The 19,177-nt window shown below is 45.8% G+C and overlaps 1 protein-coding gene across 2 annotated transcripts in view; it reads left to right on the forward strand.

The window, feature by feature from the left end:
• The window catches only part of UNC5D (unc-5 netrin receptor D), a 924,160-nt gene that overhangs the window by 400,492 nt on the left and 504,491 nt on the right, over positions 1-19,177 (forward strand). The window lies entirely within an intron of this gene.

Here is a 19,177-nt window from a genome sequence, read left to right on the forward strand (position 1 = left end):
CTGCAGGTCAGCTTCAGAGATGCCCTCATCTCTTACTTTTTTCTGTGAAGTCTTTACAGAAGACTTCTTTATAGAGGAAGAAGCAACCTTTTTAGTACCCGCTACCACTCCTGGTGGGGGGGGTGCTCCCTTTGAATCAGACTTAGGAGGGGTAGACTCCTGGGGGGTAACTGACTCAGGGGGCACAGACTTGGAAGGTTCTGACACATGAGGAGAGGGTACAGTAGGCTGGGGGGACACAGAGACAGATACAGAAGGAATACTTACAGACACAGGAGGGGTGGCCACAGGAACTGGAGAGGGATCCTGAGCAGGACCAGGGGAGTCGGTCACCACAGAGGAGGATGGTACACCAGGGGCATCACCCTCCATCCTGTCCAGCCTTGACATGTCATCAATTACCTCCTTCTCCATATTGTGCCAGGCTTCAGGACATCTGCTATAGGGGTGGCCAAGGCGCAGGCACAGGTTGCACCTGATCATCTCGGTGCAGTCCTTGGCCATATGACCCTGACCCCGACACACTGAACATATCAAGGTTGAACAGGAGGAGCTCAAATGTCCCTTTTCTCCACAGCGGTGACACAGCTTCGGCTGACCAGGGTAGAAAATAGTCATCCTATCCCTCCCTATAAAAGCTGAGGAGGGCAGGTGACGGACAACATTCCCATCCCTGGCCAACCTGACTGTTACTGACCAACCCCCAGTCCAGATGTTACGCTCATCAAGTATTTTATCGGGCTTAGTCAATACCTCACCATAATTCTTTAACCAGACCTCTAGATCTCGAGCAGGAACACTCTCATTAGTGAGGATAATTGTGATTTTTTTCACTGTAGACCTTTGTGAAACTGCAATTGGAGTCAGACCTTCCCATTCGGGTCTTGACCTGCACCGAGCCTCATATCTCTCCCAGAACAGGTCAAGACCCTCTGGCCTGGTGAAACTAATAGTATATTCCCGGCTCCCAGCAACATGTATTAGGGCATACAGATCGTTTGCCCCAAAACCCATCTCCAAAATCATGTCCACCACTGCACGCCGTGCTGGAGGGGTTGCACCACCTTCCCATTTAAGAATCACTACATTTCTTCTTGGACCCCCAGCAGAAGCCAGAGACCCAAGACCAGATCCCAGGGTGCTCAAGGTGGTAGGTCGCAGGGGGAAAACCCTCTTGGGGGCGGAGCTACCAGGAGCAGAGCGTACCACCTGGGCAAATGTAGGCTTATCAGGGCCAAGGCCCCACACTGATGTTACATTAGTCTGTACATTACAATTATTATTATCTGCTGGAACGGAGTTGGTAGGACTGTCCATCACACTTGAACTGGGACCATTATTCATCACACTTGTACTGGGATGATTTTTATCAGTCACACAAACATTCACATTCCCATCAGGAATAATCACAGTTTCTGCTGCAATACCAGCTGTCTCCTGAAGCTGTGCTGTAGAGTCCTCAGCAGCTGTGGGGCAAACAGCTTTAGACTCAGCTAAAGGGGGATTAATTGGCTCTGCTGAATGTTGCAGTTCATCTGCAGGAATGTCATTTTTTAAATGCAAACTTTGCTGTACTGTAGCATCAGCAGGTACAGCATTGCTACAAATGGGATTAGCAGCCTGATTGTCACTGGGCACATTGTCTGTATCAGTCACAGTGTTCACAAAAACAGTTTTATGCACCACATGGGGCTTGACAGGCTTTACTTTGTCAGGCATGTTATCAGTAATGTCCTCCTCATGGAACACCAGCTGATCTTCCCGTATAGGAGACTCCATTGCCTGGATGGCCCTGAGCATGCCTCCTGAGTCCTGGGAAGGCATGGGGCTGCTTACCTCTCCCTGAGGGGGCAGGGGGTCAGAACTGGGGGTCTCCTCCTCCACCTCCAGTTTTGTCATCCTGGCAAACCTTCTGTCATTGCAGAATTTTTCCTTAAATGGCCCATCTCTTCCTTCCATGATGGACACAATGGTCTCCTGATGTTCCACCCGGACCTTGGCCAGTTGGATCTCCGGATCCATGGACCCTCGTTTCTGGCTATGTAAGCCCTCACGCTGCCTTCTCAAGCGCTTCAGCTCCGCTCTCAGTTTATAGAGTTTGTCTCTTTCCCTATTCAGGGCTTTAATCCCGGCCACCACTCGCTCCTGAATTGCCTCTGAGCCTTCATTCTCACCAGGGGCAGAAAGATCACAAGCCATGGCCTGTACAGAGGAAGGTATGTCACCTGATGGCCCAGGAGATGGCTGAGAGCTTCCAGCAGGAGAGGCCCTGCTGGCCTCCATGGCTTCCCCAGAAAGGGGCCAGGAGAGCTGGGATAGATTTCCTCACCAGTCCCCTCTCACACGGATCTGCAGCAGCTCCAGAGAGACAGCCTCCTCCTGACACACCTGTGCTCCAATGATGGGTGGGGCACTATTCCTCCCACTGACACCAATGATGGGGCACTATTCCTCCCACTGATACCAATGATGGGGCACTATTCCTCCCACTGATACCAATGAAGGGACACTATTCCTCCCACTGACACCAATGATGGGGCACTATTCCTCCCACTGATACCAATGAAGGGACACTATTCCTCCCACTGACACCAATGATGGGACACTATTCCTCCCACTGACACCAATGATGGGGCACTATTCCTCCCAATGAAACCATTCATGGGGCACTATTCCTCCCACTGACACCAATGATGGGGCACTATTCCTCCCAATAACACCATTCATGAGGCACTATTCCTTTCACTGAAAACATCAATAAGGCACTATACACTACTTATCCCATTGATATCAACCATAGGGCACTAATCCTCCTGATAAAACCAATGATAGGACAGTGTTTACCCCCCAGTGATACTGGGGTATTTTCTACTCCTACTGGCCACAGTTCAGCCCCCCTAAAGCCTTAAGGATGGTAAACTGGCCATTTGTTTAAAAAGTTTGGAGACCCCTGCTCCATGGTAACTTCTTTTTTTTTTCTAATTGTTGGTGTATAAATCGCAAAAAATAAAAACCGCAGAGGTGATCAAATACCACCAAAAGAAAGCTCTACTTGTGGGACAAAAAGAATATCAATTTTATTTGGGTGCAGTGTCACATAGTTACATAGTTACATAGTAGGTGAGGTTGAAAAAAGACACAAGTCCATCAAGTCCAACCTATGTGTGTGATTATGTGTCAGTATTACATTGTATATCCCTGTATGTTGTGGTCATTCAGGTGATTATCTAATAGTTTCTTGAAGCTATCAATGCTCCCCGCTGAGACCACCGCCTGTGGAAGGGAATTCCACATCCTTGCCGCTCTTACAGTAAAGAACCCTCTACATAGTTTAAGGTTAAACCTCTTTTCTTCTAATTGTAATGAGTGGCCACGAGTCTTATTAAACTCTCTTCTGCGAAAAAGTTTTATCCCTATTGTGGGGTCACCAGTCCGGTATTTATATATTGTGGGGTCACCAGTACAGTATTTGTAAATTGAAATCATATCCCCTCTCAAGCGTCTCTTCTCCAGAGAGAATAAGTTCAGAGCTCACAACCTTTCCTCATAACTAAGATCCTCCAGACCCTTTATTAGCTTTGTTGCCCTTCTTTGTACTCGCTCCATTTCCAGTACATCCTTCCTGAGGACTGGTGCCCAGAACTGGACAGCATACTCCAGGTGCGGCCGGACCAGAGTCTTGTAGAGGGGGAGAATTATCGTTTTATCTCTGGAGTTGATCCCCTTTTAATGCCAATATTCTGTTTGCCTTATTAGCAGCAGCTTGGCATTGCATGTCATTGCTGAGCCTATCATCTACTAGGACCCCCAGGTCCTTTTCCATCCTAGATTCCCCCAGAGGTTCTCCCCCCAGTCTATAGATTGCATTCAGATTTTTGCCACCCAAATGCATTATTTTACATTTTTCTACATTGAACCTCATTTGCCATGTAGTTGCCCCTCCCCCATTCATTTGTTCAGGTCTTTTTGCAAGGTTTCCACATCCTGCAGAGAAGTTATTGCCCTGCTTAGCTTAGTATCGTCCACAAATACAGAGATTGAACTGTTTATCCCATCCTCCAGGTCGTTTATGAACAAATTAAATAGGATTGGTCCCAACACAGAACCCTGGGGGACCCCACTACCCACCCCTGACCATTCTGAGTACTCCCCATTTATCACCACCCTCTGAACTCGCCCTTGTAGCCAGTTTTCAATCCATGTACTCACCCTATGGTCCACCACATGACCGCGCAATTCTCAGTTAAAGCAAAGCAGTGCCATATCGCAAAAAAATGGCCTGGTCAGGAAATGGGGGGGGGGGTAAATCTTTCAGAGGTCAAGTGATTAAGCAAAAAGCTAACTGAAAAAGGCTTCCAGACTCAGGAGGGGGGAGGGGACTGGCTGGAAAGATAATCTATTACTTTGCCTTGAATATACATCAAGGCAAAGTAATAGAATATCTTGCTGGCCCATCCCCTCCCCCCACCCACCAATACTTACCTTCACTGTGTTTTCCTGAGCACATATCTTGGGAGTAAATGGAGAAGGTCACATGCCCCCCCCCATACCCGGAAGTATTGTTTTTTTTATGGGCCCGGAAAGATGAGGGGAGCAGTGGGGTTGAGGGAGCAGTGAAGGCGAATATTAATGGGTGGAGGGGTGGGCTAGCATGAGAAACTTTGATTTGACCCTGAACGGGCCGACCAAGTGATGTCCTCAGATCCTTTTCTGCTTACAGCCCCTGATGAAGGGGGAGGCATTTCCCCTGAAACGCGTTGGCTTCGTTTGTTATTCTCTGTCGAATAAAAAATTGGACTGAAACTCTCAGGTGTCATGAAATTCCATACTGGGTGCTCCTCACCCCAAAGCATTGTCATCTACTGCAGTGGAGGTGGCAGTACTCCACCCCCACCCTCCAGTATTGTGCTTCCAACCCAGGCCAACACCGTTGTCGTACATCTAGGTGGCATTTGCATGACCGGAAGTGAGTTAAATGGCCACTATTGATCCCAGAATGGACAGTTACTTTTTTCGTGCAAACCATCCAACTTACATGTTATCATAGAAGCCAAAGTTCTCAGGAGTTCCTCTGAATTATTCCACCTGCTTTCTATTGGTCTCATCATATGGTTAAGACAATAGGGAGATGAGTAGAGGCAGGAAGGGGGAGATTTCACAGCTACAAGGAAGACATCTGGTCACTTTTTCTCTATTAAAGTGTTGGTTTTTAGGGTGCTTCCAGAATGTTCACTACGTCAAATGTGTTTTTCTTGCCTGCTACCTTCTGGGGGGTTTGGTTGCTTTAGTTGCACTTTTGTAAGAAAACGTTTGTGAGAAAACTGTATGTGGAATCATTTTATGTTAATTTATGGCTGAGCTAGAAAATCCAGAGAAGGGTTGACACTGCTGTACAGGTTTTTCCAGGCTTTTCGGGAAGAGTACTGCCCCCTGCAGATCAAACCATAGAAATAGAGGTTCACTCAGCAACCCCGGGAGGGTGGTTGGACTATTCAGGATGTAGTTGTGCTTCTGCTGCTCTGCACCTCCTTGTGGGAACCCAGTCGAGGTTCCAAGGGATATAAATTACAAGGACTAACGAGTATTGACTCTTGCCTTTTCTAAGGACCTCTATAGTTTTTATGGACTTTCTCATCTGTTAAAAGTATGACTACCTGATGGGGCAATAGGAAAAACTGGGGCAAAGCTAAAGGGCACCTAGGGAACTTTGCACAGGACTGTGTGTTGAAGATATTTTTGAGAACCATTCATTTGTTACCTTTACTTACTTTATTCAAACAACTTTTATTGTTCATCTACTCTGCCTGGTCTGAAGTCACTGCATGGTGTACCGAAGAGCGGGGCTTACAAAAGGAAGACAGGGTCTCCCGGGGTTCTGTGCTGGGACCAATCCTATTTAATTTGTTCATAAACGACCTGGAGGATGGGATAAACAGTTCAATCTCTGTATTTGCGGATGATACTAAGCTAAGCAGGGCAATAACTTCTCCGCAGGATGTGGAAACCTTGCAAAAAGACCTGAACAAATTAATGGGGGAGGGGCAACTACATGGCAAATGAGGTTCAATGTAGAAAAATGTAAAATAATGCATTTGGGTGGTAAAAATCTGAAGTCAATCTATAGACTGGGGAGAGAACCTCTGGGGGATCTAGGATGGAAAAGGACCTGGGGGTCCTAGTAGATGATAGGCTCAGCAATGACATGCAATGCCAAGCTGCTGCTAACAAAGTAAACAGAATATTGACATTAAAAAGGGGATCAACTCCAGAGATAAAACGATAATTCTCCCGCTCTACAAGACTCTGGTCCGGCCGCACCTGGAGTATGCTGTCCAGTTCTGGGCACCAGTCCTCAGGAAGGATGTACTGGAAATGGAGCGAGTACAAAGAAGAGCAACAAAGCTAATAAAGGGTCTGGAGGATCTTAGTTATGAGGAAAGGTTGTGAGCTCTGAACTTATTCTCTCTGGAGAAGAGACGCTTGAGAGGGGATATGATTTCAATGCACAAATACAGTACTGGTGACCCCACAATAGGGATAATAAAACACGCGGCCATTCACTAAAATTAGAAGAGTGGTTTCATCTAAAACTGCATAGAGGGTTCTTTACTGTAAGAGCGGTATGTGGAATTCTCTTCTACGAGCAGTGGTTTCAGCGGGGAGCATTGATAATTTCAAAAAACTATTAAATGGGCACCTAAATGACCACAACATACAGAGGTATACAATGTCCTATTAACATAAAAACACACACACAGTTCGGAATTGAAGATTTGTGTCTTTTTTCAACCTCACCAACTATGTTATGAGAAGATACACTACAAAGGTCTAACAAGCAGAGAAGCTGTCCTAAGCAGGCTATATTGCCATTGTTAATGACTATCGTACTTGCGTCAAGTGCTTGACCAGCCAACCAGCCAGGAAGTGGGTGACATGGCAAGGGTGGAAGGGATTCTGGTAATGAAGGGGTGTTATGCTTGGCCCCTTCTCTAGCGACTCATTTCCCACAAAATGGGACCATCTTCATGGCACAGGGTACCTAGGGACCTAGCCCAGGAGTCATAAGTGATGTAGTGAGACCTCGGGAGGAGAACAAGCAAGGGTTGATGAAAGGTGTGCTTCCTGTATCCAATAGCAACACATGGATCTGTGTCACTGGGAGTGAGGTGATGGAACTGCTGGGTTGGAGGAGACCAGTACAAGCTCCAGAGTACCAGCTCAGAAATGCTGCATCTCTAGTGAGAGACAGAATACACCGAGAGATCTAACAGAAGTTGTGTCCATAGTGCATCAGTGTCAAGAGTAGGGTTGCCACCTTTTCCTCAAGCCAAACCTGAACACTTTAGTGGCGCACGGCAAAACATTTTTTTAAGGGGGAACGCTGTGGACTCTGATGTAAAGGAGAACTCTGATGGAAGAAGGTTTCTGCTCACCATATCTCCTATGTACATCAGAGTTTCCAGCATTCCTCCTTAAATTATGGTTTCCAAAGCCACCCTCACATCAGAGTCCACAGGGCACCCCTTACATCTGAGTCTCTCTTACCTTAGGGTACTCACTCCCCTGGAGGCTGGAGAGAGAAGGGAGGGAGGGGCGGAGACTTCAGTCATGGGTGGTGAGCTCACTCACCTGAGGATGGAGGCTAAGGTATCGACATCTTTCATCCACGATGTGTCTGCCGGATTCTGAGCTTCAAATTTCCAGCCCACACATCCCTTTTCTTAGGCACAGAATGCCAGGGATTGGAGTGCGGGTGGGCAGCCAGAGGGGTAGGGGTGGGAGGAGGAGGAGCAGATCAAGCCCTTTCTCCTCTCCCTGTATGGGGATGGGACCCGTGCGCACTCCTATGCACTTGGTGGTTGTGGTCCTTGGTTACTTGGGGAGCCACACCTAAGGTTGTGTCTGGGTTTCAGGCAGTCTGGAACCCAGACACACTATTCGAAACCCGGACTGTCCAGGTGACAACCCTAGTCAAGAGTGTAGAATTTTATCCATGGATTACAAAGGGTTAACAATGTTTTCTTGGAGCAGTCTTGTTTTTAGAGTGCCACCTTAAAACTGATTTCACTTGACCGCAGTGGGGGGCTCTAGCAGGAGCTCGCCCTGGGTTCCCCGCTAGGGCGTGTTAAGCCCCGCCTACAAACTGAATGCTCTATAGAAAAACAAATGGTTCATACAGCCTCTTGGTTCACGCTTGTTCATGGTTGCTTGTGGCCAAAACAACTAGAACTTTCTTTTTTTTTAAACTAAGAAAATGTCTAATTTTATGCTGCCATTGCTTCCATATACATATAAAGTTTGGGTTTTGAACATTGAGATCTGTTAGACTTGATGATATGCATGTCTAGTGTCTTTGTTCCTTGAAGCAATCTGGAGCCGGTGTTTGATATACATTCATTTTATCTTAATTATCAAATCCCTTTTCTGCCTGGATTCATCATGCATGACTAGAAAGTTTTATCCCAGTGTGTGGAAACTGTACAGCTGATTATAGGTAGAAAGCAAAGCTTTTCAGCATAATACCGGTGGAAATTGGTTGACAGTGGCATCTGCATGGCTCCCTATAATCCGGTTATTTATGGAACAGTCTTCATTTCACTAACATATCATTTGGTTCTCTTCAAACGGCACAGCCAAGTTCTTTTCTGTGAGTCGTATTTATGAAATGTGTAAGCAGCCACTGTGTGCTTCCTAGGTCTGGTGTCCATCCCAAAACGAATGACGAGGATTTATTGATGCATTTGTTTTTATTTTTTTTGTATGTAGACATTTACCATATCTTCAATCTAAGACACAAAGACACAATTAGCCATTTTTTTAAGGGTAACAGTCTTTATTGGACACTCAAAACCAGCAAATAAAACAGCTTTCTTTAGCAAAAATCAGACAAAGAATTCACAATCCTGATATAATCAAGAAACCACCGTGGCTCACCGCCACAATACCAGCCCCACACTTAGGTTTGGGGTTCCTGTCTGCTTCGGCGGTATTGCAAATGCAGCAGGAGTTATGCAAAACCGTGTCTCAGTCCCCAGATAGTCCACACTTTCTCACAAAACCACGCCACAATACCTCAAAGACATGTACTGACTCCTTACTGCCCCTTTTCAAACTTCACTTTCAGGACGAAAGTCCCTGTAATCAAGGTTTGAAAGGCTCTTTTCCACCAAACGTCTCTCCGAGCCTCCGAATGCTGGCTCTCAAAGGTGGACTTACTATTCCTGAGAGAACTTCCAATTAGTCCTCTTCTTTACAACTGAACTACCTGGAACCCCTATGTGTAGACTGGTCAGAGTGGCCTGCTCTAGTTATGAGTTTGGTCTTCACTTGGAAGCTTCCCACATTTTGTCTTTCGATGAGGTGAATGAGAGGATCTCCTTTTGCCATCTTGGAAGTATATTGGCACAGAATGTATCAAGGTCTTTTTAGAAGCAAAGTGTGGATTATCTTCTCTCCTTGCAAGCTATGAGTTATTCAGGGAAGCTATGTGGGAAGGTAATCATAAGGTCATTGAAAAGAGTGGGCCAAGGGTTCTTCTTTTTTCTAGGGTGTTCCTGGTTAAAGCAGGGAATCTACAGATTTTTTTAAATGCCCAGATTTTTGTGCATGGATCCACAGCAAGAGCTTAGGAGTAAAGGCTTGAGATGGCCATTGTCGGGTCATGGTTGGATCAGGACACAATCTTTTTCTGCAAACAGTTGGTCATTCAATCTCAGGGAAATAATTGGTCAGCTGGAACATTTTATTTGAGACAAGTCCTGAGATACAGTAAGTCCAGTGTCTGGGCATGTACAGTAGTTGTAGATTTTTTTGTTGTACCACAAGATGGGAAATGTATGGTGGCTTGGAGAATCTACATGTTAGGTGGGCAGTAGTGTTAAAGTGACCTCTAGTCTAGGGGAATCTATAAGGTCCTCATCCCCTGTCAGAAAAAAACAATAAACAGATAATGAACAAAAAATGTTGTTTGACGTTTCAGATATGGTGGGGAAAGTAACTCACCTCTATGGTAATAATAATAATAATAATAATACATTTTATTTATAGTGCGCTTTTCATAAAAAGATCTCAAAGTGCTACAAGTTAAAAACAAAAAAAGAAAAATTAGCAATTTATACGATGAAATAAACATCTAAAAGGGACAAAAAGCTTTGCTAAAAAATAATGTCTTAAGACCTTTTTTTTAAAACAGTCAGTAGATTGAGGAGCCCTCAAGGTGTCGGGTAGGGCATTCCACAGGCGTGGGGCAGCTGCACAAAAGGCCCCGTCTCCCATTGTCCTGAGTCTAGTTCTGGGTATATGAAGAAGGTTTGGGTGAAAGGAGAGGAGGGGACATGTTGTGTTTAATGTTTTGAGAAGTTCTTTGAGGTAGCGGGGGAGCATGTCCATGGATACATTGGTGTGTGAGGAGAGAAACCTTGTACTCAATCCTGGTGGTAGATTGAATGCAGGAAGTATCAGATGACATTTCATACCAATCCCCAAATATATCCCCATATCTATCCCCATATTTATCTATCCCCATATTTATCCCCATACTGTACCTATCCCCATACCTATCTCCATATATATATCCCCATATCTAACCCCGTATCTATCACCATATCTATCCCCATACCTATCCCCATACCTGTCCCCATATCTATCCCCATATTTATCCCCATATATATCCCCATATCTACCCCCATACCTATCCCCATGTCTATCCCCGTATCTAACCCCATACCTATCCCCATATTTATCTCCATACTGTACCTATCCCCATATCTATCCCCATATATATCCCCATATCTACCCCCATACCTATCCCCATGTCTATCCCCATATCTATCCCCATACCTATCCCCATATCTATCCCCATACTGTACCTATCCCCATATCTATCAGCATATCTATCCCCATACCCATCCCTATGGTAAGTAAAGTGTGTGTTGTAATTTTCATCCATTGAGTGGAGCACCACCTGACTGGAGTTCATTCTTATGGAGTCTCGACAATATAGAGCTTTAAGCAATCAGACTTCTTGGTTCCATGTGAGTGTTACATTAATAGAATACATTTGACACAATGTAAATGCTTCTGGCACAATAGTATCTCTTTTTGTCACTGGAAGATATTCATACCAGGTATCTACCCGGTGTGTATCCAATCCTTCTATTTATGCCTTTGAATTGGGATAATGGTCCATCATAGGCAGGAATAGAGGGATCTCTTAGTGTGTATGGATTAGGATGTGTGAGAAAACACAGAGGATCATCTGAAGGGCCTGATAATTCATATTTAGGTGATTGGATCCCTCAGCAGATGACCGGGTTGTACAGCCTTTGGCTCATTGTACACATTTTTTTTCTTGACTTTATTTGAATATGAAAGAAGTAACAGATCCTCCACATTACTCAGGGAGGAGTAACAAATGTGTCCGCGGGTTGTAGCAGCTCATATCCCATCCAGAATCCATTGATTTCATTCACCTTGGTGTGCATAAGCGCTGAAGCACGGTCTCATTTGCAGACAGACGCTCTTATCTGCTCAGATTACTCATCCTGTGTCTGACGGAAAGCCCATAATATCTGCCAACAGTACAAATTGCCAAAACAACAGCACATCAGTAAATAAGAGCAGTGTTTAAGAGACAGACGTGACATCAGAGATAAACCTTAAAACAATCCCACAGAAAGATCTTCCAGCTAGGAGCATTTGACTAAATTGTTTAATGTCTTAATAGAAAGCTAATGGGGTTTGAAATGGAAACATTTGATTGGTTAAATAGTTGTAATTAAGGGGCATTTAATGCCTGCTTGGAGCAGAGAGTATTTAAAAGGAATTGTTTCCATAATGAGAAAATTGCAGAAGAGACCAGTATTGATAACACCCATTATTTAGGGAAATCGTTGGTTGGGATTCTGTAGCCTGGACTCATTTTATTCATACCATTGCACTCCAAACTGGCGAAATGAGCTGGAAGGAGCTCAGAGAACATCCTTCACCTCTAAAATCACTGTCTTTTATTAGTAGTAGACGTGCTTTTAGTAGACTTAATGTGGATTTTCCCATGAAGAAGGCTTCTAGAATATAAAAGACAAGACGTTCTTTGTGCATGGATCCACATCAAGAGTTTAAGAGGTCAAAGGTCTGAGATGGTCCTTGTCTGGTCATGGATCAGGACACTTTCTTCTGTAGGAAGCATCTGGTCAATCTGTTGGGTAGGTGCAGCGTGGTGTGGCAGGCAGTAAACACTTGGACTCCCGTTTTGCAAAGAACATTGAATTGAGACAGTAGGTTACCAGCGCTATCAGGCCAAGCAGGAAGCTCACCCATCCGGTACCACTTACAACTTGGCAGTGGATGGACAGTGGACAGAAATCCAAGGGATGCCAACAGCATCTTCTATAAAGGAGCGAAGTGTGGCCTGACCGGTCCAACCCAAAAGGGAAGCTTCCTGAAGAGGTAGACATAGATCCTGCTCTCTCCCTTCTCCACCAGAACCTTTCTCTATCGCTGTCACTGTCCCTGCCAAATGGGGATCCTGTCCCTAACCTGACTACTGCATAAAAGCGCGCTAGACCTTCCTCTACTCTGCCTTTTGGCTAAGATCACGTGTAGTATATGTTATTATCAGTTGCCAGGAGGTGGCGCTTGCTTCTGTCCCTGATCTACGGCGAAGTGGTATCAGGGATGGCGGTTGCTATGCAAAACTTGCTGGTGTAAAGGTAACCTGGAGCGGTTCATAGCAGAAAGGGAAGCCTTCTGATGGGGATGGAGAACCACTAGGTCTGACCCAGAGGGTCGGGTCCCTGGCCTTCTGGCCTAGATTGGGGTAGCTCTAGCTCCAGTCAGTTTTTTGGAAGAGAACACTGACTCCTCATTCGGGCGGGGGAGTGGTTAGTATTTCCCCAATGTAATTAGGTAGGAGGGATGGGAGCGACGGTGGGGCCTTATGGTAAGGGGCTCTCACCAAGCTTTCAGAACTTCAGGCCTTCCTGGCTGGTGTGGGGGCTGCTGTGGTCTGGGTCGGGGGTCAGGGTTGCATGAAAAGCCAGTGGTGAATGTGCCCCTGAAGTGGCAGTTCAGGGGTGCCGTACAGTCACAGTGTTTTGGCACTTGATTTATGGCACCATGGTCACCTCACCACAACACATGTTTTCCACACCTGCCTCTAGGGCCCAGCCTTTTGGCTAGGACCAGGGGAAATTTTTATTCCTGGCCGGAGGGCCGGCCATTGTATTAAACAATGGTAACTTTTCACTCTCCCACCTTCCTTCTCCCCACTTTCTTTTTACATATCCCGTGTTTGTCACTTTTTTGTATTTTTTTGTTTGATGTGTATACACGTTTGTCATTGTGTGATAAGTAAGGTGTGTGACTTCCGGCCTACTCTGAAAGTCTTGGGTGGGGGTGGACATAGGCCTTCTGGCTTGGTTCGCTCTCCCTCATGGGGTCTCCCTTTGGGGGAGTCCCACCTACTACTTGGGTGGGTCTGTTTCAGCAGACCTTCCAGAGAACGGGGGCCGTCTGGTTTCGGCCAGATGGACCCAAGTGAAGTACCTCAGTCCCCGTCTGGAGCCTAACGCCCCGGGGGATCAGTGTAAGGTCCTTCCCTAGTGGAGGATCAGTGTAACACCCATTGCACGTTTTTGTGTGTCACTCCTTATGTGTGTGCACTTTTTTTGGCACCGGGTGGAAGTTTTTGGGTGTGTTTTGCACTCTACTGGCTTTTCAAAAGAAAAAAAGAAAAAAACAGGATTAAATAGTTGCCCCCTGTGACTGAGGAAACATAGAGGAAGTGCCTTTCAACTTCCTTCCCCCCACATCTGCATTGCCGCTGCAGATGAGCGTTACCTGCAGTGGAGAATATAGGCTTCACCTGCCTACAAGTCAATCTCAGGGAAAGGATTGAACATCTGGGAAGATCTTGTTGAGATAGATCCAAAGTTGGGTCCAATGTTTGGGCATGTAGTAGTAGGTATGCCTTTAGTAGACTAAATGTGATTTTTATCCCACGAAGAAGGTTCCTGTAAAAGACGAGGTGTTCTTTGTGTAGGGATCCAGATCAAGAGATTAGGAGGTCGAAGGTTTGAGATGGGCCTTGTCTGGTCATGGTTGGATCAGAACACAATCTCCTTCTTTAAAAACACACAGGAGGACGCAAACGTCTAGTGCATTACCACCACACAACTTTAATGAATACAAAAAGACAAATGGATACTCACAAACATACAGTATAAGACAACAGGCTTTTCATATTTAAACTCCAGCCATGGGCGATGCCAACAATACGGTTAGAAAGTAGACGCGTTTCGGGAGACATGGCCCCCTTCCTCAGAGCTGTAGACAGCATTTAACCAATCGGTCTCAGGGAAAGGGTTGGTCTGCTGGGAAAATCTTGTTGCGATAAATCCAAAGTTAGGTCCAGTGTCTGGGCATGTACTTTTAGTAGACTAAATGTGATTTTTTTTGCTTCCAAAATATTTTTATTTGTGTATAAGAATAACATACAGAAGGATTGAACATGAGTTATACAGTAATACTATTTTTTTTTAGAACTACAAGTTAAATTTGCAAATGAAATACAGTCACTTCTGTATTAACCGTAACATAGTGGGTCCGGGCCCATAGTGTGTTTCAGGGTATACAATATTCCGATGTAGAACATTTCCTAGTTTAGATGCCCAAGTTGGTTTTGAATTGCTCCATGTTTTAGTCAGTTAGGGTTGGGTTGAGGGTAGTGCTTTTTGTAAAGTGCAGATATATTAACGCGCTGCGCCTTAGGAAAAAGCATCTAACACAGCAAACAGGCAATTGCAATACTAGTAATAAGGTAAGAAGTGTAGCGCTGAAATTTTGAGTGAACACAGATGATTGAATAAATCTCACAAATGGTTAATACAAGTAATGTGGAGCTATAATGCTCAGTGATTTTGTATGAAGAAATCCACAGGAAAACAAATAAACATTGAGTCCATAGGTGAAGTGAAAAATGTAGTGAATCTGGATGGCCCTTGCAGGGACATTTGCCAAATGTTCGTAACATCTTTAAGACAACCCGAAAATGGTGAATGAATAATAAAACAATATGTGAATATAGTCCACCACCGATAGGATGAAGGCTTACCAGATGGTTTGAACTCAAAAGGACATACATCTCATGAGACAAACTGGCTTGTATCGGCAAATGCCAACATTGGAGACATCCGGTCTGGAGACCTTTGACACGGAAGCCAAATCCTGACACAGTCATTGGGGTAGTAGTCTCCATAGAGGGTATTTCATCAGAAAAATGGATGGTTTCTCCCATATGTTCATATATATATCAAGGAAAGGAGAGCAAAAAAGAGCCACATAGTGTAATTCCGTATAAAAATTAGAAATCTGATAAGGTTAAAAAAAAACACATTTTGTTGCGATTTTGTCTGACCCCAGATGATGTCTATTTAGACGAAACGCATTGGGACGGGCTCCACTGCCACCATACACATTTCTTAAGTGCTATTTACTTTTCCAAAATGTGTTTTTTTTTTTTTTTAACCTTATTACATTTCTAATTTTTATACGGAATTATGCTATGTGGCCCTTTTTTTGTTCTCCTTTCCTTGACATATATATATATATGAACATAAGGGAGAAACCATCCATTTTTCTTATGAAATACCCTCTATGGAGACTACTATCCCAATGACTGTGTGAGGATTTGGCTTCCGTGTCAAAGGTCTCCAGACCAGATGTCTCCAATTTTGGCATTTGCCAATACAAGCCTGTTTGACTCATGGGACATATGTCCTTTTGAGTTCAAACCATCTGGTAAGCCTTCATCCTCCCATCCACAACTGGCGCTCACTGGATATTTTCTCTTTTTCCCTCCGTTCTCTGTAATCCCAAGAGATGGCTGTGTGTGAAAATCCCAGAAATACTCAGACCAGCCCGTCTGCCACCAACAACCATGCCACGTTCAAAGTCACTTTAATCCCCTTTCTTCCCCATTCTGATGCTCGGTTTGAACTTCAGCAAGTCGTCTTCATCACGTCTAGATGCCTAAATGTGTTGAGTTGCTGCCATGTGATTGGCTGATTACCAATTTGTGTTACCAAGCAACTGAACAGGTGTGCCTAATAAAGTGTCCGGTGAGTGTATATATTTGATGAATACAGAGCTGCATTCATGTGTGTCATTAATAATTCGGCACTTCATTCAGGTACAACCTAAAAATAAATCTCATCTTTTAGTTCTCCTAATATACACAGAACAGCACAGAGGACTTCTTAATAACTTCACCTTTTTGGGGTCTATAAATATGTAGCGCTGGTAGATTTTCAATCTACCGCTGATAGGTAAATTTTGTGGGTTGCTTGTTAGGGGAAGTTAGATTTGCCTCTGTTCCAGCTTGGCTGAGTTGCATGTAGTTCCACACTGTGCCGGTGGGTGTCGTTGTCCCAATGGGCTGGTGTTGGAAAGGCAACGTGTTGAAGCGTATGAGTGCTCCTCTGTCCCGGAGACAACTCGGTGAGGGTGGTCCTCTGAGTTGCATTCTGGGAGAGGGTATTTATGGGACAGACGCCATGTTTAGGGGTTCGTTTTCAGCCACCTGCTGGCCCTCCTGGCCGACAGGTATGCGTTAGGAGTACCACCTCGTGGTCCTCCGATCGGGAGGCCCACGCGGCTGCAGCATGTAGGTGGGCCCAGAAGCCTGTCTGGGGCTTACCACAGCAGCAGAGGAATGGTCCTGAGCTGTCTGTCCTGAGGGAAGAAGCTGGACAACCGAGGAGATCCCAGGGGAGGACCCATCATGGAAGGATCATGCAGAGTGCTGGTCTGGAGAGGGGCCTGGTGACTCGGTTGGAGGACGTATCCTGAAGTAATCTTACTGCATGGTACTGCCGGGTTGGCTTAAAGGTTCAAGTACTGTGTCTGACATTCATCGCAAACCAATACATCCTGTGGCAGAGGATCGTACGGGTTTTATTCCAAACAAGTCTGTGGCAGAGACTTTTGTTCATGCTGCGTACTGGCTGCTAGGCAAGTGAGAGAGGTCTATCCAGGCGGGCAAAGACTGAATCCCACAAGGGGAGTGCATTCAACTACAAGTGTTCAATTCCAAAGAATGTTCTAAAGAATACTAAGGAAAGGTATTTGAGCTTCCCTGCAACTTTCCTTCTGCCTCTTTCCTACTTCCGTTGTTACTTGTTCATTAAAGCATTGGAAAATATATTCAAGTGTTTGTTGTCTACATCGTCCAGAGGTAAACTCATCGGGACCCCTAGACCCGGTGCCGGTGAAACAGAGGTATTGAGAGTGAAGGTAACAGCCCGCTTTAAACCAGCAGCTCCACCGAGAGTTAGTGGTACATGTGGGGGCTCGTCCGGGATCTGTTGACCATCAATTCTCACAACCTGGAGAAGTGTTTCACCGGGAGTTTACGGTGAGAGCTGGACTTTGTCAATTTCTCAGGAAAAGAAGAGGTTAAAAGTTGCAGGACTTTATTTCTGACTGCGTAGACGGCGGGCGTCAGTGAAAGTCCGGGAGCTACGTGACCAGAAGAACAAGTGGGAGGAGCCTAGCCTACTTGATACCACGTGGGACGCGTGTGTGTGTGTGTGTTGGCGCCAGAGAAGAAGAGAGGCCTCGTGATCGTGCTGAGAAGATCAGAGTGTGGCCATGTCTTTTTCGGTGATGCAACCGACTGTGGGGCCTAAGATGTTTCCTACCAGCACCGCTACAGGTGCTATGCTGACCGGAACCTTGCTTACAGACACTGGCATTCGTCTGGAACCGCAGGGGAGGTTTGTTCTTTATACAGTTGGAGATGTTGAAGGACTGGGCATGCTTTGCCACAAGTGTGAAGGACTGGTCATACATCTCCATCCATTTGTTTGCTGCTCGCAATGTGGAGAATATTTGTTTGTGGTGAAGCAACCTACCATGACACCCCATGCTTATCGTATGGACTGGGCTACAGGTATCGCCACAATGAAGGCTGCTACTACTGCTGAAAAGGAACGGCAGGCCGTGATTTCGCCTGTTGTCACCGAAAGTGTTCCTGAGAGAGATACTGAGGTAACTAACTCATCAGCGGATATTACTTTGATTTCCGCGTCCACTACACCTATCCCTGTTGAACCTGTCCAGAGGAAGGTGGGATATGTAAAGGCTTCCCGCGGGCATGGTCGAGGCCTACCCCAGAGACCGCCCGAACCGGAGAAGTCCACGTCAGGAACGGGTGAGAGTTCACAGGGGAATGTATCTGGGACTTTGTGTAAATATTTGCCGGCAGAAGAGTTGAGAGATTCGGAGATAGACTCCATGTCGGATCTTTCCGGTGATGATGATTTATTTGAGACAATGTCACAAGAACTGTTTTGGGCTCAGGGTGCAGACATTGCTTCTGCCTTGACTTTCTCAGAATGGACAGCCCTGAATTCTGGGAGAACATCACCTTGTGTGGAGCCACACAGTACTGTCGGGGAGACATTGCCTAAAGTTACTAATTTGTTGCCGACACCTGTCGGGTCTATGGTGAGCAAATTAGATTTGCCTCTGTTCCAGCTTGGCTGAGTTGCGTGTAGTTCCACACCGTGCCGATGGGTGTCATTGTCACCATTGGCGGGTGTTGGAAAGGCAACGTGTTGAAGCGTATGAGTGCTCCTCTGTCCCGGAGATAACTCGGTGGAGGTGGTTCTCCAAGTTGCATTCTGGGAAAGGGTATTTATGGGACAGACGCCATGTTTAGCGGTTCGTTTTCATTCACCTGCTGGCCCTCCTGGCCGACAGGTATGCGTTAGGAGTACCACCTTGTGGTCCTCCGATCGGGAGGCCCACGCGGCTGCAGCGTGTGGGTGGGCCCAGGAGCCTGTCTGGGGCCTACCACAGCAGCAGAGGAATGGTCCTGAGCTGTCTATCCTGAGTGAAGAAGCTGGACAACCGAGGAGATCCCAGGGGAGGACCCATCATGGAAGGATCATGCAGAGTGCTGGTCTGGAGAGGGGCCTGGTGACTCGGTTGGAGGACGTATCCTGAAGTAATCTTACTGCATAGTACTGCCGGGTTGGCTTAAAGGTTCAAGTACTGTGTCTGACATTCATCACAAACCAATACATCCTGTGGCAGAGGATCGTACGGGTTTTATTCCAAACAAGTCTGTGGCAGAGACTTTTTTTCGTGCTATGTACTGGCTGCTAGGCAAGTG

Source organism: Aquarana catesbeiana, linkage group LG03 (assembly GCF_042186555.1).
Source record: "Aquarana catesbeiana isolate 2022-GZ linkage group LG03, ASM4218655v1, whole genome shotgun sequence".
Classification (NCBI taxonomy): domain Eukaryota; kingdom Metazoa; phylum Chordata; class Amphibia; order Anura; family Ranidae; genus Aquarana; species Aquarana catesbeiana.